Here is an 18,218-nt window from a genome sequence, read left to right as displayed (position 1 = left end):
TGGCCAATCATTTGCCAAATTTTTCACATCGATGTGTACAGCAAAGTCCTCAATCTCCGGAACTCGGACAACTTGAAGTCTCAACTAACCGGCATGCCTGAGGGGATAACCGGGTTTTCAGGGGGTGTTGGCCAACCACAGAATACTCACGAGCCTCCAGCGACATCCTGTAGCTCCAAGCGGCTTTCGGTGTCCGCGCATGGCTCCCAGCATGTCACATGATAAAATGCAAGTCAGGTTACACGCTGGTGTCTGTGCACGGGGAAGCCGGAAAGCTGCTAGGCACCCGCTAGGAGCTACAGGACGTCACTGAAGGCTCGGTGAGTATTCTGTCCTGCACCGGGGGAGGGGGGGCTTGTGCTTTTTTTGGCTGGTTGCTCAAGCAACCGACAAGCACATGTGTCCGGCGTCAGGCAATCCCTGCCGGTGCCAGATACCTGGGTCTTTGCTGTAGTATGAGATCTTACCTATACAATCTGTTCATAGTATTGACAATCTTTGTCCCTCATATTATATGGAAGTGGTTAGATTTGCCAGTCATTGGCTAATCCGATGTGTGTATGCACCCGTACAATTCTTCAACAAAAATTTTGTGCTGAGTTTTCCTTATAGCTTAGGTCCACATTATTTTTCTAGTCTGCTGATCTTCCCAACTTTCATTCTCACCTCCAAGGGTCTTGAGCTTTGATCCGGCCCAAAAATGTCAGTTTTGCGTTGCAGTGTGAACCGAAAATTGAAATTAAAATTTTGAGATCTTGAACTGAAAATAAAAATATTGAGACTCTGTTACTATTGTCCTATTTAGCATTAGTTCCATTAAATGACCACTCCAGCGAAAAAAAAGTAAGCAGTTAAAATCTGACAGAACTGACTAGTACATCTCCTCATGGCAGATTTCCACTTTTACTGTCAAAACAGTAAGATACCAGCCAGCCTCCCTACCCAATTGCACACCATTTTGACAGTTAGACTTGGCAACTGCCGTTCAGGAATTGCTTTAGAAAACCCAGAGAATCCTCTATGAGGAGTTGGACTAGTCTAAAGTCTTGTCTGTTCTGTTAGATTTTAACTGCTTACTTTTTTCACTGGAGTGGTTCTTTTGTTTAATGTTTAATGTTTTTTATTTACTGCTCTGTGGCATAGTAAGGGTTTTTTTCCCCTTAAAGAGTCTCAGAGACGAAGGAAAGTGCAGCTTTGATACTAACCCGGGGCTTCCTCGCGCCCCATAAACGCCTCCAAGTCCCACGCCGTCCTCCCGCGGTCTGGCATTCAGCCGCGGTGAGCTCCATTACCAGCCTCAGTGACGTCAGTCCGGCTCTACCGCGCATGCGCAGGAGGTCGGTCTGTGCATGCGCAGTAGACCCTGACTGGGAATGACTGAGGCTGGTAACAGATCTCACCGCGGCTGAACGGCAGACCGCAGGAGGACGGCGTGGGACTTGGACGTGTTTATGGGGCGGGAGGAAGCCCCGGGTAAGTATCAGAGCTGTACTGTCCTTCGTCTCTAAGGACCAGAGCAATTTTCACCTTTCAGCGCTCCTTCCTTTCATTAGCCAATACGTTTATAGCGTCTTATCATAACAAAATGATCTATAGCTTGTTTTTTCCGCCACCAATTAGGCTTTCTTTTGGTGGTACGTTTTGCTAAGAATTAATTTATTCTAAATGCATTTTAACAGGACTAACACTATAAAAAAAATGGAAAAAAATAATTTCTCACTTTTCAGCCATTATAGCTTAAAATAATACATGGTACTGTAATTAAATACCAACCTATTTTCTTTGCCCATTTGTTTAAATGTTGTCCCTAGAACAATGTATGGCGACAATATTTTATTTGGAAATGAAGGTGTATTATTTCAGTTTTATGTCTGTCACTAATTACAAGCCCGTATTTGCAAAAAACAAAACAGTAATATACCGTCTTGACATGCATATTAAAAAAGTTGAATTCCTAAGGTAACTATTTATGTATGTTTTTTTAAATGTCACTTTTTTTTTATTGAAGTGTTTTATTTTGGTAACTATTGGAGTGGAGGTACGGGGTTATTTATTGTGTCCATGCAAAAAGGGTGTTTGGAAAAAATGGTGCGGGATATAGACGAAATTATACGTTTTTTTTATCTAGAACAATATTTTTGTTTCTATACTATAAAAGAAAATCAAGTGCTAAATCAGTTGAATTAACGGTAATGAAATGGCAAAATACCGTCTATAACAAAAATTAAGCATAGTAATACAATTGTAGGTATTACAGGTATTTTACTGCAACTATACCTAACTGTACTCTCACACAGAACTCTCCCCATACCTAACCCCTAGACCCCCCCCTCCCAGTGGTAATAAGAATAGTTTAATAAATTGTATATATTACAAATATTGTACTTGAACTATACCTAACCCTACTCTCACAAATAACCCTCCCTGTACCTATCCCTGACCCCTAGACACCCCTGGTGGTGCCTAACCCTAAAACACCCATGGTGGTGCCTAACCTTAATCACCCCCCTGGTAGTGACTAACCCTAACCATCCCCCTGGTAGTGACTAACCCTAACCATCCCCTGGTGGTGCCTAACCCTAACCACCCCTCCTGGTGGTGCCTAACTCTAACCATCCCCCCGGTGGTGCCTAAACCTAACCATCCCCACTGCACAAACACTCTTACACACATATAAACAATAATATATTTGATACCATAAAATACTTCACTACAAATAACATAAATAGAATAATTTAAATATTTTTAATAGAATAAATAGCCTTACAATAGCATACACATTAAAAATATTATGGTTAGTAAGTTATATATGTATAATAGAATAAATAGTCTTACAATTCTGAAAACAAGGTTAATACCAAAAGCGATATATTTGTTATACAATAAGCTTGAAAACTATATTTAAGCATTATACTTATAAAAACAAATTTGAAAAAAATTTACTTATTACACTCCTGAAAGTGAAATTTAAAAATGATAAAATAAGCTAAACAGAAAGTCAAAACGAATTTGTAAACTATATTTGTCATAAACCTTATTCTGTAAACAAAAAGTTTTTTTGTTATGAACCCTGTAAATGCTATTTGTTGGACACCATAATTTCTTCTCTGGCACCCAATAGCCAATATTTTGCATTGCAGCCTATGGTGCACCTTTTTCCTGCTTCCTATTTAACGGGATATTATATGTATTTTTTTTTTCATTGGAAAGTATGTAGGTGTAATGTTACATTTGACCACTAGAACACACACACACACACACACACACACACACACACACACACACACTTCATTCCGATTATGTACTTTTTACTGTATACACGCCTTACAGGGAGTAATGCGTGTATGCATTACTATAATTTTTGTCAATGGCCACGGCATCTCATTGATGCCGGTATTCATAGATCCCAGGCACTTAGATTGGTGGATGGGAACTGTGTTACCAATCACTGATCTGTGCACTTAAAGCGGACCCAAACCAAACTTTTTTTTTAATTCAAAATATTTAGTTGCACCACTCTGACACATACAAAGATAAATAAACACTCCTTCAAGCCTGTGAGCATTTCAGTGCATGCTTTTCACCCTTCTCTTTTCAAAACTAGGGTTATACAGGTGGCAGCCATTAGCAATTCCTCCTTTGCCGGACACCACCTACTCCACCAGTCTGCCGGATTCTGTCCCGGCAATATGAAAGGAAGGGAGGGGTTCCTCCAATAAATGTAAAATATTTTATATTTGTCATGCAGCTGAAAAAAGGCTGCTATTTAGTATTATAATTTAGAAAACAGATTTTATTTCTGAAATCTTGTATTTTTAATTTGGGTCCACTTTAAGGGTGGCGACGGGAACTGCGCTCAGGAGCAAACAGGAGCACACACATCGGCAATCACGGTGGTAGACTAATATCTATGTCCCTGGGACTTCAGATGAAGTTGTGTGTATATAAAGGTACAAAAGGCTAAAGGTAGCTATACTCACACAGGTGCAATAACTAGTTAAACAATACTAGTTGCCTGGCATCTATTACCTTTAGCCATAGACCCTGAACAAGCATATGCAGATCAGGTGTTTCTGACATTATTGTCAGATCTGATTAGATTAGCTGCATGCTTGTTTCTGGTATGAGTCAGACACTACTGTAGCCAAATGGATCAGCAGGGTTGCCAGGCAACTAGTATTGTTAAAATGGAAATAGATATGGCAGCCTCCCTATTCTTCTCACTTCAGTTGTCCTTTAATATACAAATGCTAATGTTGTCTTGCATGTAGTGCACACTCATAGTAATCAACCTCTTCTCATGCTTCCTTTTGTTACTATTGTTTTCACTAGAGCTTTAGTTTTAGAATTACTCAGCTTTGCCTGGCTTTTCAGACTTTGGCCCATATTCAAATCACTTTTTCTCCTGACTTTTCTCCTAGGTGATAGTTTCACACCTCAATAACATGCCTTTTAAAGGAAACCAGAGCTGAAAAGTATAAAATATTTATACATACCTGCGGCTTCTCCAGCCCCATAAGCTCGGATCGCTCCCCCCGGCGCTGTCCTCAGTCTTCTGCAGCGCCGGTACCGGGTCCCGTCACTTCAGCCAGTCCGGGGCCAGTCTGTGCAGGAGAAGTGCGCTGTTTGCTTATCTCTCCAGCAGCCGCCGGAGAGATACGTAGAGGGGGCACTTCTGCGCAGACTGGCCCCGACTGGCTGAAGTGACGGGACCCGGTGATATCCAATCAATAAAATCAATGAAATTGTACACTGCTTTTTTTCTATATCTCATCCTTGTCAAATTTGAATATCATTCAGAGCCCTTTAGAATCTGAAGAAAAAATTGCATGTTGTGTACCAGGCTCAATGGGTCGAATCGATAATTCCAACAGGTCAGATCTGATTTCCAATCTGTTTTCTGATTTTGTATAGAAGTGATCAGAAAATCGATCGGAAATGATATCGGACCTGTTGGAAATATTCAATTTCGACCCGCCTATCTGATGGGAAATTGCATGGTGTGTATCAGGCATTAGGCACATGACTATAATGACATGAGATAGAGATCACATGATTAGAAGCAGTATTCTGATATTTAAATCTAGGCCCTGATGGGTTTATGAATGACAAGTTGCGAGTCCAATAGAATGAAGACCTTTTCTTACCACAGAGTGTAATTGAGAAAGTGTGAGAGAGCCACAAGCCATTGCGAAACCCATTCTATTCCTTGCTTGTTTACGGGCATCTTGCCTCAATGGCCTTCCATTAGTAGTATAAACACGGCGAGTTTCATTGCATTGACATACCAATAAGTTTGTTGTGATTCTTCCTTCTCTGATGGCTCTTACATGATAGTCTTATTGTAATTAATGGGAGTCTGTACAAGCTGTGTGGGTTAAAGAGGACACCCTTGCCCTAGGGCATTCTACCATAGCTGTCTGCTAATGATAGCGGCTCCACCTTTACTGGCTGCTGACTGGCCTTCATTAAAGTCTCATCTCTCCCAGGTTAGAAAAGACAAACACCCAGTTGTTTCATCAGCCTGTAATGGGCGAGAAGGTGTGTGTGTGGACAGAGTATAAAGGCAATTACAGACAACTCCCTCTAAATACTCCATTTACAGGTAATTCTCTCCACAGCTAAGGCAGCTCTTCTGCAAATCCCCCTCATGCTGCCTCAACTCTGTAATGTTGTCGGAGGTACAAACGTGCAGCTTGTTGTCTATACATAATGTGTATGTGTGTATAAAATATATATATATATATATATATATATATATATATATATATATATATATACATAAATATAGCATGAAATAGAGGCGTGGTGAAAAAAGGGCTCAGGATGAAGCCACAATCATTGTTTTTTGGCAATGATTATGCAAAATTTCAATTTACAAGTAAGGCCCAATGCACAACAAAACCGCTAGCAGATTCTCCAAACACTAGCGGTTTTTGGAGCCGATTTCAGAGCGATTCTAGACATGTTTAGAGACGTTGTCTAAACGTTTTTGGGAGCGTTTTTGTGTAGCAGATTACAAATATTGTTACGGTAAAAGCTGTTACTGTACCGCTCTGATGTAGCGTTTTCCACAGCAGTTTGCGTTTTTCCTATTGAGGACGAAACGATTCTGCAAAACGCAGGCGTGCAGCAGGAGGCACGTTTGCGGTTTGGAAAAAAACTCAAACCGCTGGTGTGCACCATCCCATTGAAATACATTAGCCAAGTGTTTTCACAGGCGCATGCGGCTGGCGGATCGCTGCTAAAACCGCTCGGTATGCACTGGGCCTAAATATAGGTTAAAATTAGCATTTTCTCTAATGTCAGACTCATTTTTAATGATTTTAAGTGTTGCAAAAGCCAAATATTTTAGGTTATTTTTAACTTTATCTAAAATAGAATAATACATGTATTAAAATTACAGTAATAAAAAAGGGTGCCGGGTGAAACCAAAATAGCAATATATAGTATATTTCAATGAAAACTTATATACAGTATAAATACAGTCGTAATAAGCATAGTAAAACACTGGTAAATATTACCAATATTTTACTACTACTAAACCTAACCATACTCTCACACAGAATCCTCCCTCTACCGATCACTAACTCTAAGACTCTTCCTGGAGGTGCCTAACCCTTAGGCCTCGTTTCCACTAGCCGCCACGCATGGCTGCAAGATGAGCACTTCCTCACACCGCGAGTACACAGACGAATCCCAGAAGCCATGCCATGCACGGCTATGGGATTCACTCCCTCCCGCACGAAAAATGCTGCAATGGCAGTTTCCCCGTGCGATTTGCTTGCAGGCAAACTCTGCGAATTCGGCCTGATTTCCGCAGCCGATTTCCCGATTTCCGCAGCCGTGGAAACAGGCCTTTAGACCCAAGGTAATACCTAACCGTTAGACCTACCCCCGGCAGTGCCTACCTGTAAGACCCCCCCATGGTGGTGGCTAACCCTTAGACCCGCCTGGTGGTGCCTGACCCTAAAACCCCCCTTCCTGATACCTTACCCTAAACCTCCCTTTCTCAGCTGCAAATAACTTGTGGAACTGTAATTTCGCTGTACTCAAACAGTTTCACTTATCTGGGGCTTCCCTAAGCCCCCAGCAGCCATCCTTTACTGCACTATCCTCCGTTCTCCCAATGTGGCTAAGCTTCGTTACCACCGACTTGTAAGTCAACGGCAACTGCGCCTGAGCACCCCAGGGTATGCGAAGCTTTCTTCGCGTTCCCGCCCACTATCGCGTCCTGCTATTAGCGCAAAAAGCGAGGCCCTTTCAATCAATGGTCAATCATTTCATCCATTGAAACAGATCCTTTTCCTGATCTACACCTTGCTAGACTTATATTAGATGAGATTCCAGAAGGAACCTGTTCAGATTTTGAATGTCCATCCACCACTAGTTGTGGATACATGTAGCACAGCAGCACTGTGGACCCAAAGGTGAGATGTCTTGCAGAGGGAGTTAGGTGGGACCTAGAAGTCTAATTTGTATGGGACACAAAACATATGGTGGCCCTGTCTACAGCCTTTATCTCTCATCAGCATACATCTTCCTTTTTCAAGTAACTCAACAAAGACCGACCTTTGCGTCATCAGCAGAGAACACTAATTTTATGCGCAATTATGATTTTATAGGGTACTTCTTACTTCTCTCCAAGACAAGACATTTCATCAGTTCTGTTCTTTTAAGACGTTGATCAAAATGAGGCTGAAATCAGGTTCAGTGGCGCCTGCCAACTCCTTAGGTTTGAGTTCTGCCACTCCTATCCTTTATTAGGACGCCTGATCACTATCTATCAGGCAGAGTCATTCTTGTGCGTCAGGATAACAACCTCTGTGTTCCTCATGAAATATCTTGTTAATGTGTGCATTTCACATTCACTTCTCTGTAATACCTGATGAACAAATGCAAAGGGTTTCAAAAACATGGCTTTTAAATTCAAGTTGACAGGTAAAGGCTATTATACTTACTCAAAAGTTCTTGCAAAAAATGAATACTGTATAAATAAGAAATAATTCTAATTGCTGTATGCCATTTTTAAATGTCACATTACGAATAGAATATTGAAAATCAATTTAATTTGAAAATCGTAATTACGTATAATCGTTATTGTGAAATATTACATGAAATTTTGCATAAGCAAAATGAGCACATTTCAATCATCACTAGGACAGAAGGAGGTAAAAAGTGGGATGAGGCAGAGGGTGGTACAGGGGGGTACAATGGAGGCAGAGGTGACACAGAGGGAGACACTGAGAGAACAGAGGTGACACAGGGGAACACTGAGGGAGCGAGGTGACACAGAGGGTGACACTGAGAGAACAGAGGTGGTACAGAGGGGAACACTGAGGGAGCAGGGGGACAGAGGTGACACTGAGAGAACAGAGGTGACACAGAGGGGAACACTGAGGGAGCAGGGGGACAGAGGTGACACAGAGGGTGACACTGAGAGAACAGAGGTGGCACAGAGGGGGACACTGAGGGAGCAGGGGGACAGAGATGACACTGAGGGAACAGGGTGACAGGTGACACAGAGGGAGACACTGAGAGAACAGAGGTGACACAGAGGGGAACACTGAAGGAGCAGGGGGACAGAGGTGACACTGAGGGAACAGGGTGACAGAGGGAGACACTGAGAGAACAGAGGTGACACAGAGGAGAACACTGAGGGAGCAGAGGTGACACTGAGGGAACAGGGTGGCAGGTGACACAGAGGGAGACACTGAGAGAACAGAGGTGACACAGTGGGGAACACTGAAGGAGCAGGGGGACAGAGGTGACACTGAGGGAACAGGGTGACACAGAGGGAGACACTGAGAGAACAGAGGTGACGCAGAGGGGGACACTGAGGGGACAGGTGACACAGAGGGTGACACTAGAGGCACAGAGTGGCATAGAGGAGGTATAGGGAACAGAGATAGCACAGTGTTTTGAATTATGGACAGATTCAGGCTAAGAACGAACCTACAGTGCCTATCTCATTGGTTAACTGGAGTCTACCTGTAAATACATAATAAAAGCAATAACCATAGTAGACTATACAATTACTATGGATTCCATCAACAGAGCAGACTGCATTATAATAGACCCATACACTAGTAACACGTTAGCCACGATGCCTCGAGATGAGAAAGTAACAAGCTAAAGACGTAAACGTGCAAAAGTTAACAGAACACTGAAAGCAACAATAAATCCCTCATGGATAAAGTAGAACTGTTTGTATTATTTATATTATTTATGTAATGACTAGCACAATCTATTTATAAGCTTTTCCAAGAGGTGATGAGGAACGAGATATATTAGAATATTTCTGAGTATCACAAGTCAATTAGAGCCAACACCTGAGCTGGGTGCGGCAGCCAGGAGATCGCTTGACTGATGTGGGAAATTTGTCAGTAATTAAACCTCAAAATTGATTGAAATGGGACACACCCTTGTGTGGAGGATAGAGAGAGGACTTCATGTAGAGATGTGCACAGCATGTTGTGCACAGAGCAAAGCGCCACAGTGCCAAGTTTACCCACACCAGCCTTGTGTGTATAAAGCAATCACGTGACACAGACTGCCCTATCCCGCTTTTTCCAGACTATTGCCGTGTGAAAGCAGTCTAAGCGGGGGAAGGGGAATAGTTTGTTAATGAATATGACTATAGTGCTATTGAAAAGCTAATGCAGCAGCCACTGCCAGGATTGAACTCGCCCCAATGCTAAACAGACACAGAATAGGCAACAGCCAAGTGGCGCACTCTGTGTCTTTGCAAAATGGAGGGGCGACGACACTGGGGCAGGGACAGAGCAGGGACAAGGTCCTCCAGCACCCAAGGCTGAGACACCAAAGTGCGCCCCTCCACCCCTCCCACCCCAGCTGTCACTCACTGATTGCTGTTAGACTGAGGGCCACAGGGCCCACAACCTCCCCAACACCTTAATATCTAGTTATCTGGCTTGCAGTCACTGCTATGTATCCCCTTTTCTGATTTCTTTCTGCTTCAAACACAATTAGGAATGAGTGAATTGTGCGCCCCCTCCTACACTGCGCCCTGAGGCAGGGTACATTTACTTGCCTATGAGGGGCTGCCCATCATCAGTGGAGCCAAATTATGAGTCAAAGGCAAGAAAAGGGTGTTTACTTTGCTCACACTACTAATGCTGCATGGCTAAGTTACCATGGATTGACAATGAATGATCTGTAATGACTGCTCACCCAGTATAGAGATACACAGAATTAACGGAATGTATGGCTTTCCTTCAGTGCTGTGCTGCACAGAGCTGTACGGAAGCTCATTCTGATAAAGTGCAGAGGATTTCACAGTCAGTTCCCAGATTGGTCTCAATTAAAAGCATTAAAGAGCTAAGAGAGCTCCATAATCTGCTAAACCCCGTGACAAATTAGATCCTTCATCCTGCTCCAAGCAGGGAGCCCGCCCCAAAGACCATAAGCCACACAGAGCCAAGGTTGGAACCTGCCAGGATTACTTCCGTGGGGTGCTTTGTTTTAATTGCAAGCCTTTAGTGATATATATATATACAGGATCTTCTCAAAAAATTAGCATATTGTGATAAATGTCATTATTTTCTGTAATGTACTGATAAACATTAGACTTTCATATATTTTAGATTCATTACACACAATTGAAGTAGTTCAAGCCTTTTATTGTTTTAATATTGATGATTTTGGCATACAGCTCATGAAAACCCAAAATTCCTATCTAAAAAAATTAGCATATTTCATCCGACCAATAAAAGAAAAGTATTTTTAAAACAAAAAAAGTCAACCTTTAAATAATTATGTTCAGTTATGCACTCCATACTTGGTCGGGAATCCTTTTGCAGAAATGACTGCTTCAATGCTGCGTGGCATGGAGGCAATCAGCCTGTGGCACTGCTCAGGTGTTATGGAGGCCCAGGATGCTTCGATAGCGGCCTTAAGCTCATCCAGAGTGTTGGGTCTTGCGTCTCTCAACTGTCTCTTCACAATATCCCACAGATTCTCTATGGGGTTCAGGTCAGGAGAGTTGGCAGGCCAATTGAGCACAGTAATACCATGGTCAGTAAACCATTTACCAGTGGTTTTGGCACTGTGAGCAGGTGCCAGGTCGTGCTGAAAAATGAAATCTTCATCTCCATAAAGCTTTTCAGCAGATGGAAGCATGAACCCACTTTTGAACCAGAAACAGCGGCAGAAGCGCCTGACCTGGGCTACAGAGAAGCAGCACTGGAGTGTTGCTCAGTGGTCCAAAGTACTTTTTTCGGATGAAAGCAACTTTTACATGTCATACAGAAATCAAGGTGCCAGAGTCTGGAGGAAGACTGGGGAGAGGGAAATGCTAAAATGCCTGAAGTCCAGTGTCAAGTACCCACAGTCAGTGATGGTCTGGGGTGCCATGTCAGCTGCTGGTGTTGGGTCCACTGTGTTTTATCAAGGGCAGGGTCAATGCAGCTAGGTATCAGGAGATTTTGGAGCACTTCATGCTTCCATCTGCTGAAAAACTTTATGGAGATGAAGATTTTATTTTTCAGCACGACCTGGCACCTGCTCACAGTGCCAAAACCACTGGTAAATGGTTTACTGACCATGGTATTACTGTGCTCAATTGGCCTGCCAACTCTCCTGACCTGAACCCCATAGAGAATCTGTGGGATATTGTGAAGAGAAAGTTGAGAGACGCAAGACCCAACACTCTGGATGAACTTAAGGCCGCTATCGAAGCATCCTGGGCCTCCATAACACCTGAGCAGTGCCACAGGCTGATTGCCTCCATGCCACGCCACATTGAAGCAGTCATTTCTGCAAAAGGATTCCCGACCAAGTATTGAGTGCGTAACTGAACATAATTATTTGAAGGTTGACTTTTTTTTGTTTTAAAAACACTTTTCTTTTATTGGTCGGATGAAATATGCTAATTTTTTGAGATAGGAATTTTGGGTTTTCATGAGCTGTATGCCAAAATCATCAATACTAAAACAATAAAAGGCTTGAACTACTTCAGTTGTGTGTAATGAATCTAAAATATTTGAAAGTCTAATGTTTATCAGTACATTACAGAAAATAATGAACTTTATCACAATATGCTAATTTTTTGAGAAGATCCTGTATATATAAAAAATGTTTTGTTTTTTTTTTTGGGGGGGGGGGGTATTTGATTTAGAAAACCAAGGTGGGTTTTCCAGATCATATATACTTAATCAGGCAATGCGTTTCATAAAATCCCAGCTGACATCTCAGGAAATGTGGGATTTCAGAACAGCACTTGACAGGTTCTTTGTTGTTATTGCTAACCTTTTTCTTATACATAATTATTTTACAATATTGCTTTGTGAAATATTTACTCTGCCTGAGCTGAGGCTTAAAGGACTTCTGAAATTAGAGGGATATACACAGTAGGCTGCCATATTTATTTCTGGCTGTCCTGCTGATCATCTGTCTCTAAGGCAGACTCAAATACAGAGTGGGCCAAAATTGAACTCTGGGACCAAGTCACTAGCCAACCTCAATGTCTACTGGCCACCTTACTCTCCTATACAGTTCCCTGTTGTTTAGTGCTTCCCACTAGAAACCACTTGTGGGCCATATTTGATGGCTCCGTTGGCCAGATTTGGCCGGCAGGCCGTAGTTTGATATGTATGCTCTAGGGAGATCCCCACTATTTCTTCAGGTGAAGTACACCTGAGCATAATGCAACGTACACTCATAGCATAGCCAATTGCTATGTAAAGGCCTGCTTTTCGTACACATTATCCAAAAACACACTGAAGAGACCATGTTATGATAATATGATCAGTTACAATGCCAAGATGTAAACATGCCATTACTATTGCAGCGCGTTCGATGCTGACACACAGCTGGTGAATGCACCCTCACTGATGTACCCACATCACATTCTGAACAGGCATCACAGGAACTTTAACCAATGATTGAACTTCATCCCAAGTTCCCAACCAGTAGCCCCTTTCCCACAAGAAATCTTGGTACTTATCCGTTAGCCGGGCGCATCCTCTAGGTGGCGATAAAACTCCACCAGAGTTACATCTTTCCCTACTATCCATGTCGGCCTGGAGGGGGAATAGTAATTAGCGCCACCTGCCGGATGCGCCCGGCTAACGGATAAGTACCGAAATCTTTACCTATTCTCTCATCAGGGATGTCTGTGTGGCTGATATTGAGCTGAAATCCCTCCCACAGTGTGGTGTCAGGGCCATGGCCCTGACAGTTTCCTGTCCATGAACCATGTTGCATTGTGGGAAATAATGGCTGGTGCCACCTGCCAAGCAAGCAGCATCTCCCTCTGTGAATATATGTATGTATAAAAACCAACCTTTTAGCCCACCCACATTGTTAGTGGGTGTGTTTATAGACAAGGGCAGTCTTTTTATATGTCTGCCAGCAAAGATGCTGACCTTAGTGAAAGAGTGAATTACAGAGAGTATCAATCATTTATTGATCGATCTTCTATTTTTTAACTTCTCATCTTGCAGTGTCTTGATTTGTTTTTTTTTCCCTACTATGATCTTTCAGTAAAGTTCCTCTTTAAAGAGACACTGAAGCGAAAAAAAAATAAATTATGATATAATGATTTTTACGTGTAGTACAGCTAAGAAATAAAACATTAGCAGCGGAGACAAAAGTCTAATATTGTTTTCAGTACTGGAAGTGTTAAGAAACTCCAGTTGCTATCTATGCAAAAGAGCCATTGAGCTCCACAACTTTCAAAGTCGCAGAGAGCTCCGTCTTCTGAAACTTGTTATTACAACTGTCAGTCACTGTATTTTCTTTTTCTCTCCAGAGGACAGTTCAAAAGTTCACTAGCCTGCTCTGTAAAATCATTTAGAATGCTGAGTAGTGTGTAAACTGCAAATATTAGAGAATGGTGCAATGTTATAAAAAAAAAAAATATATCTGAAAATATAAAATATGAGAATATTGTCTTTGCTACTAATGTTCTAGTAATTATCCGTACTACACAACCAATTCATTATATTATAATTCTTTTTTCGATTCAGCGTCTCTTTAAATGTTATTCATAATATATTTATTGCTGCGCTTTAAAGATCTCAGTAATAACACTACAGGGAATTCCCACCCATTTGTTATAAATGTCAGCTGTTCACTAACTGCACTTGATACCTTAAGGTCAGCATATAAAGGGGTGGAGCGTTGGATTCACTTTTGCAGGTTGAAGCAAGTATCTTTGGTTAACTGGTTAGGGCCGCTGCTCAATGAAAAAGATAGGCCAAACCAGCTTATCGTAATGAACTGCATGCATGTTTCAGCCACGGTGCTAAGCGATACAATTTGGCTCACACTTTATTCACATCTCGCACATTGTAGACAAAAGTAGGTGCAGAGCAGGGACAAGGTCCTCCAGCACCCAAGGCTGAGACACCAAAGTGCGCCCCTGCATCCCTCCCACCCCAGCCGTCACACACTGATTGCTATTAGACTAAGAGGGCCACAGGGCCCACAACCTCCCCAACACCTTAATATCTAGTTATCTGGCTTCCAGTCACTGCTATGTATCCCCTTTTCTTATTTCTTTCTGCCTCATACACAATTAGGAATGACAACTGAATGAATTGTGCGCCCCCTCCTACACTGCGCCCTGAGGCTGGAGCCTCTCCAGCCTATGCCTCGGCCCGGCCCTGAGTAGGTGTGTATCAATTAGGGTTACAAGTAAGGATTTGGCAAACAAAGTAGAAGGGGTGGGGTTCAGGGTAGGAGGATTTTAGCCTTGGTTATTAAGTTTAGGAGGTTAGTTTTAGGAGTTTAGGTACGGCATCAGGAAAGGAGGACAATCGTAGTGACTGTGCAGGGAGTTAGTGTCAAAAAGAAGTCTGTGTTAGGGTTAGGTATCAGCAATAGGTTAAAAATAGGGTGGGAGGGAGGATTTTATAGTTAGTTAAAGTGGACCTGAACTCTTGCACAGGACACAAGTAAAACAGAGTGAAATGCACCCTGTGTGTTTTTAGAGAGAAGCGTCTGTCTAATTCCTTCTCATCTGTATGTAATCTCAAGTGTAATTTGATCTCTCAGCTGTGTCAGCACAGAAATTCAACAGTCCTTGGCAGACAGCTAAAATGTAAACACAGGTTGTTAACCCTTTGTCGGCTTCCATTAAAGCAGGCAATAGACACACTGCAGATTTACGGAAGGAGTTCTGTAAGCTGTAACAAAGAAATTTGTTTTTTTTAAAAAAATTATTATGATGTTGCTTATCTTTTAAAGCAGAGAGGAAGTTCTGAGTTCAGGTATGCTAAAAAAAAAAAAATAGCGACCAAGAAAAACGGCAAAAAACGCTAATGATCTGACTATTGCAGAGTATCCGTAACTAGCAAGTGATCCAATTATGTGTATTGGTCCAGACCAGAGCACCTGATGCCAGTACATGTGCAGCTGCAATCAGTAACATCATTGTGGTAGTTGATCTGGGAAATAATTCTCACTGTTTCCTATGGTCAAAAAAAGGTTTCTTTTCACTAAAGTGACAAAACCGTCAGCTTTGCCAAAGGCATCTGTTTTCCCTTTAGATGTCAGTGCTTCTCCCCATCTTTACATTTGTTACCAAGTGGTTGGCTATGTAGGAGTTTATAAGTAGAAGGGTTTTCCTATCGCCCAGCCTGCTTCTGCCTGTGCATGTCCCTTATTATATGACACCGAGACTGAATAATCCCCAGCAGATTACCAGGGATTTGTCATTGTGTACTATGTCAGAATGAACTCTTTAAGGGAAGGTCCACCCAAGCTGCTTTGGATTCATTATATATTGTTTAGGAGTAGTGAAAACATTTAGTCACCTCTTTTCATTTTCATTCCATTTGGCACCTGTTATTTTCAGGCATCTTTCTCAGACACCATGGCGTAGGAAGAACCCGGAGAGTAATACTGGGGACTGAGAAGCTGTATGGAATATTTTTTGATAGTATCTAAAAGGTTGGTTTATTTAAATGGTATCAGCAGGAATCAAACCCACACCTAATATACAACTTAAACAGAAACTGTAACCAAGGTTTGAACTTCATCCCAATCAGTAGCCAATACCCCCTTTCCCACAAGAAATGTTTACCTTTTATCGAATAGATCATCAGGGACTTCTGTAATCATGACAGTTTCCTTTATGTGAACCTTGTTGCATTGTGGGAAATAACATCTGTTTCCAACTGCCAAGTAAGCAGTATCTCCATCTGTGCATATGTATGTCTATAAAAAAATCAACTTTTAGGGTCCTTTTACAATGAAAGGACCACTATCTTGAAAAAAGTAGGGAGTTAAAATCTTACAGAACCGACAAGTTTTGGGCCAATTTGTCTCTTCATGGGGGATTCTGAGGGTTTTCTTTGTTTTCAACAGCATTTACTGAACAGCAGTTGCAAAGTCTAACTGACAAAATAGGGCCCCATGCAATTACCAAACTCGCCAGCGATAAGTGCTGGCGAGTTCTTAAATTAGGCGTCAGTAAGGTCGCCTAATGCAATTGCATTTTACTCCCCCCCCCCCCCCCCCCCCCCCCCCCCCCCCGGGGCGGAAAAGAAATCTCGCCCAGCAAGTTCCTTTCCCCCTATGCAATTGCATTTTGCACGCTCCTTTACGCAAGGACGTCGCTCATGTGAAACTGGCAATTGAATTTGCCGTTAAATCCTGAGCGATGTGAGGAGAAAAGATGCTCGCATGTTTTAAGCTTCTTATCAGGGCTGTGGAGTCGGAGTCGTGGCAATTTTGGGTGCCTGGAGTTGGGAAAAAATGCACCGACTCTGACTCCTAATGAATTTAAACTGTAATTAAAATAGAAAATATGATAAAATGTTCTATTTCTCAAATAATAGTCATCATAAGTAATTTATATATACAGTTATAGCTGTGCTTAGTCCACAAAAATGAAATAAACCAATCAAAATTAGTTACTTGTGCTGCTTCAATCAAGCAGTCCCCGTATTTTTAAAGTCAGATATACACATCTGATTGTGACTGTATATATGATGTGTACACAGGAATCTCTTATATATACTAAATAACATCTATGCTGTAAGTATAAAGCCTAATGTGTAGCCGTGTCACTAATAGAGATGGTCAATAAGATGGAAATAATTCTGCGTTGATTCTGATTTATGCAAATGTATGCTCATGAAATCAAATAATTTAATATGTTATTAAAATTTGGTTTGGTGACTACGAATTAAATGGTACCTGAGAAGGATTAAAAGAAAAGTTTTATACATACCTAGGGCTTCTTCCAGCCCCCTTCAGGCTAATCAGTCTTGCTGTCCACCTCCACCACCTGAATCTTCTGCTATGACTCCTGGTAATTCAGCCAGTCAGTGCAGTCTGGCTGCATGCCGCTTCCACAGCCAGGAGCGTTCTGCACCTGCGCATTAGTGCTGCGCAGGTGTAGTACGCTCCCAGCGGCAGAGTGTGTGCATGCGCACTACACCCGACTGGCTCAAGTACCTGGACCCATAGCAGAAGATCCAGGTGGCGGAGGAGGACAGCGAGGGACTGATTAGCCTGAAGGGGGCTAGAGGAAGCCCCAGGTATGTATAAAACTTTAATTTCATCTGTCTCAGGTTTACTTTGTTACACAGTAGTACTATACTCTACATATGCACTCCCCACCGAGCTGCAGGGAATCCACTGAGAATGTTGTGCACATTGAACAGAGGTATTGTCTATCACCCATAAACCTGGTTCAGATTGTGCATGAAGAATGTGTAATAGAGGAAGAATCCCCTCATTTCCCTGCAGAGTACCTGCACATAACTCTTACATGTACCCAGGGCCGGCCCGCTCATGAGGCGGGGTGAAACATTTGCCTCAGGCGGCAAATCTGGGGGGGCGGCACCCGCCTCTCCATGGACACTGGGGCCGCCCGCCGAGCTGGAGGGGTAGCGGGCAGAAAGGGGGTATTGGGCCTAGCGGCGGGGAGGGGGGTCGGACCCCCCCCTCCCTCGCCTGGGTCCCCCGATCTGCGCTCCTCCTCCAGCGTAAGGTACCAGCCAGCGTGCATATGACGAAGAGGCAACGGGCGGGGGAATCACTCACCTCTTCCGCGTTCCATCGCGTGCTCCACTGACGTCACTCCCACTGTATTGTAAGTGGACGGCCTTGCAGGAATTGACGTCAGTGGAGTGCACGATGGAACGCGGAAAAGGTGAGTGATTCCTCCGCCCGTTGCCTCTTCAACATATGCGCGCTGGCTGGTACTTTACGCTGGAGAAGGAGCGCAGATCGGGGGACCC

General features: G+C 42.7%; 1 long non-coding RNA gene across 3 annotated transcripts in view; it reads right to left on the bottom strand.

The window, feature by feature from the left end:
* Positions 1-407: 407 nt before the first annotated feature.
* The window catches only part of LOC137570421 (uncharacterized), a 30,242-nt gene continuing 12,431 nt past the window's right edge, over positions 408-18,218 (bottom strand). For all 3 annotated transcript variants that reach the window (XR_011031035.1, XR_011031036.1, XR_011031037.1), the window contains exons 3-4: positions 7,638-7,885; positions 408-760 (exon numbers count right to left, since the gene is read on the bottom strand). This is a non-coding gene — a long non-coding RNA (uncharacterized lncRNA). The remainder of the gene's footprint in view (positions 761-7,637; positions 7,886-18,218) is intronic.

This window comes from Hyperolius riggenbachi, chromosome 4 (genome assembly GCF_040937935.1).
Source record: "Hyperolius riggenbachi isolate aHypRig1 chromosome 4, aHypRig1.pri, whole genome shotgun sequence".
Lineage (NCBI taxonomy): Eukaryota > Metazoa > Chordata > Amphibia > Anura > Hyperoliidae > Hyperolius > Hyperolius riggenbachi.
Note: the sequence above shows the minus strand (reverse complement) of the source record. Positions and strands in the feature narration are given on the sequence as shown.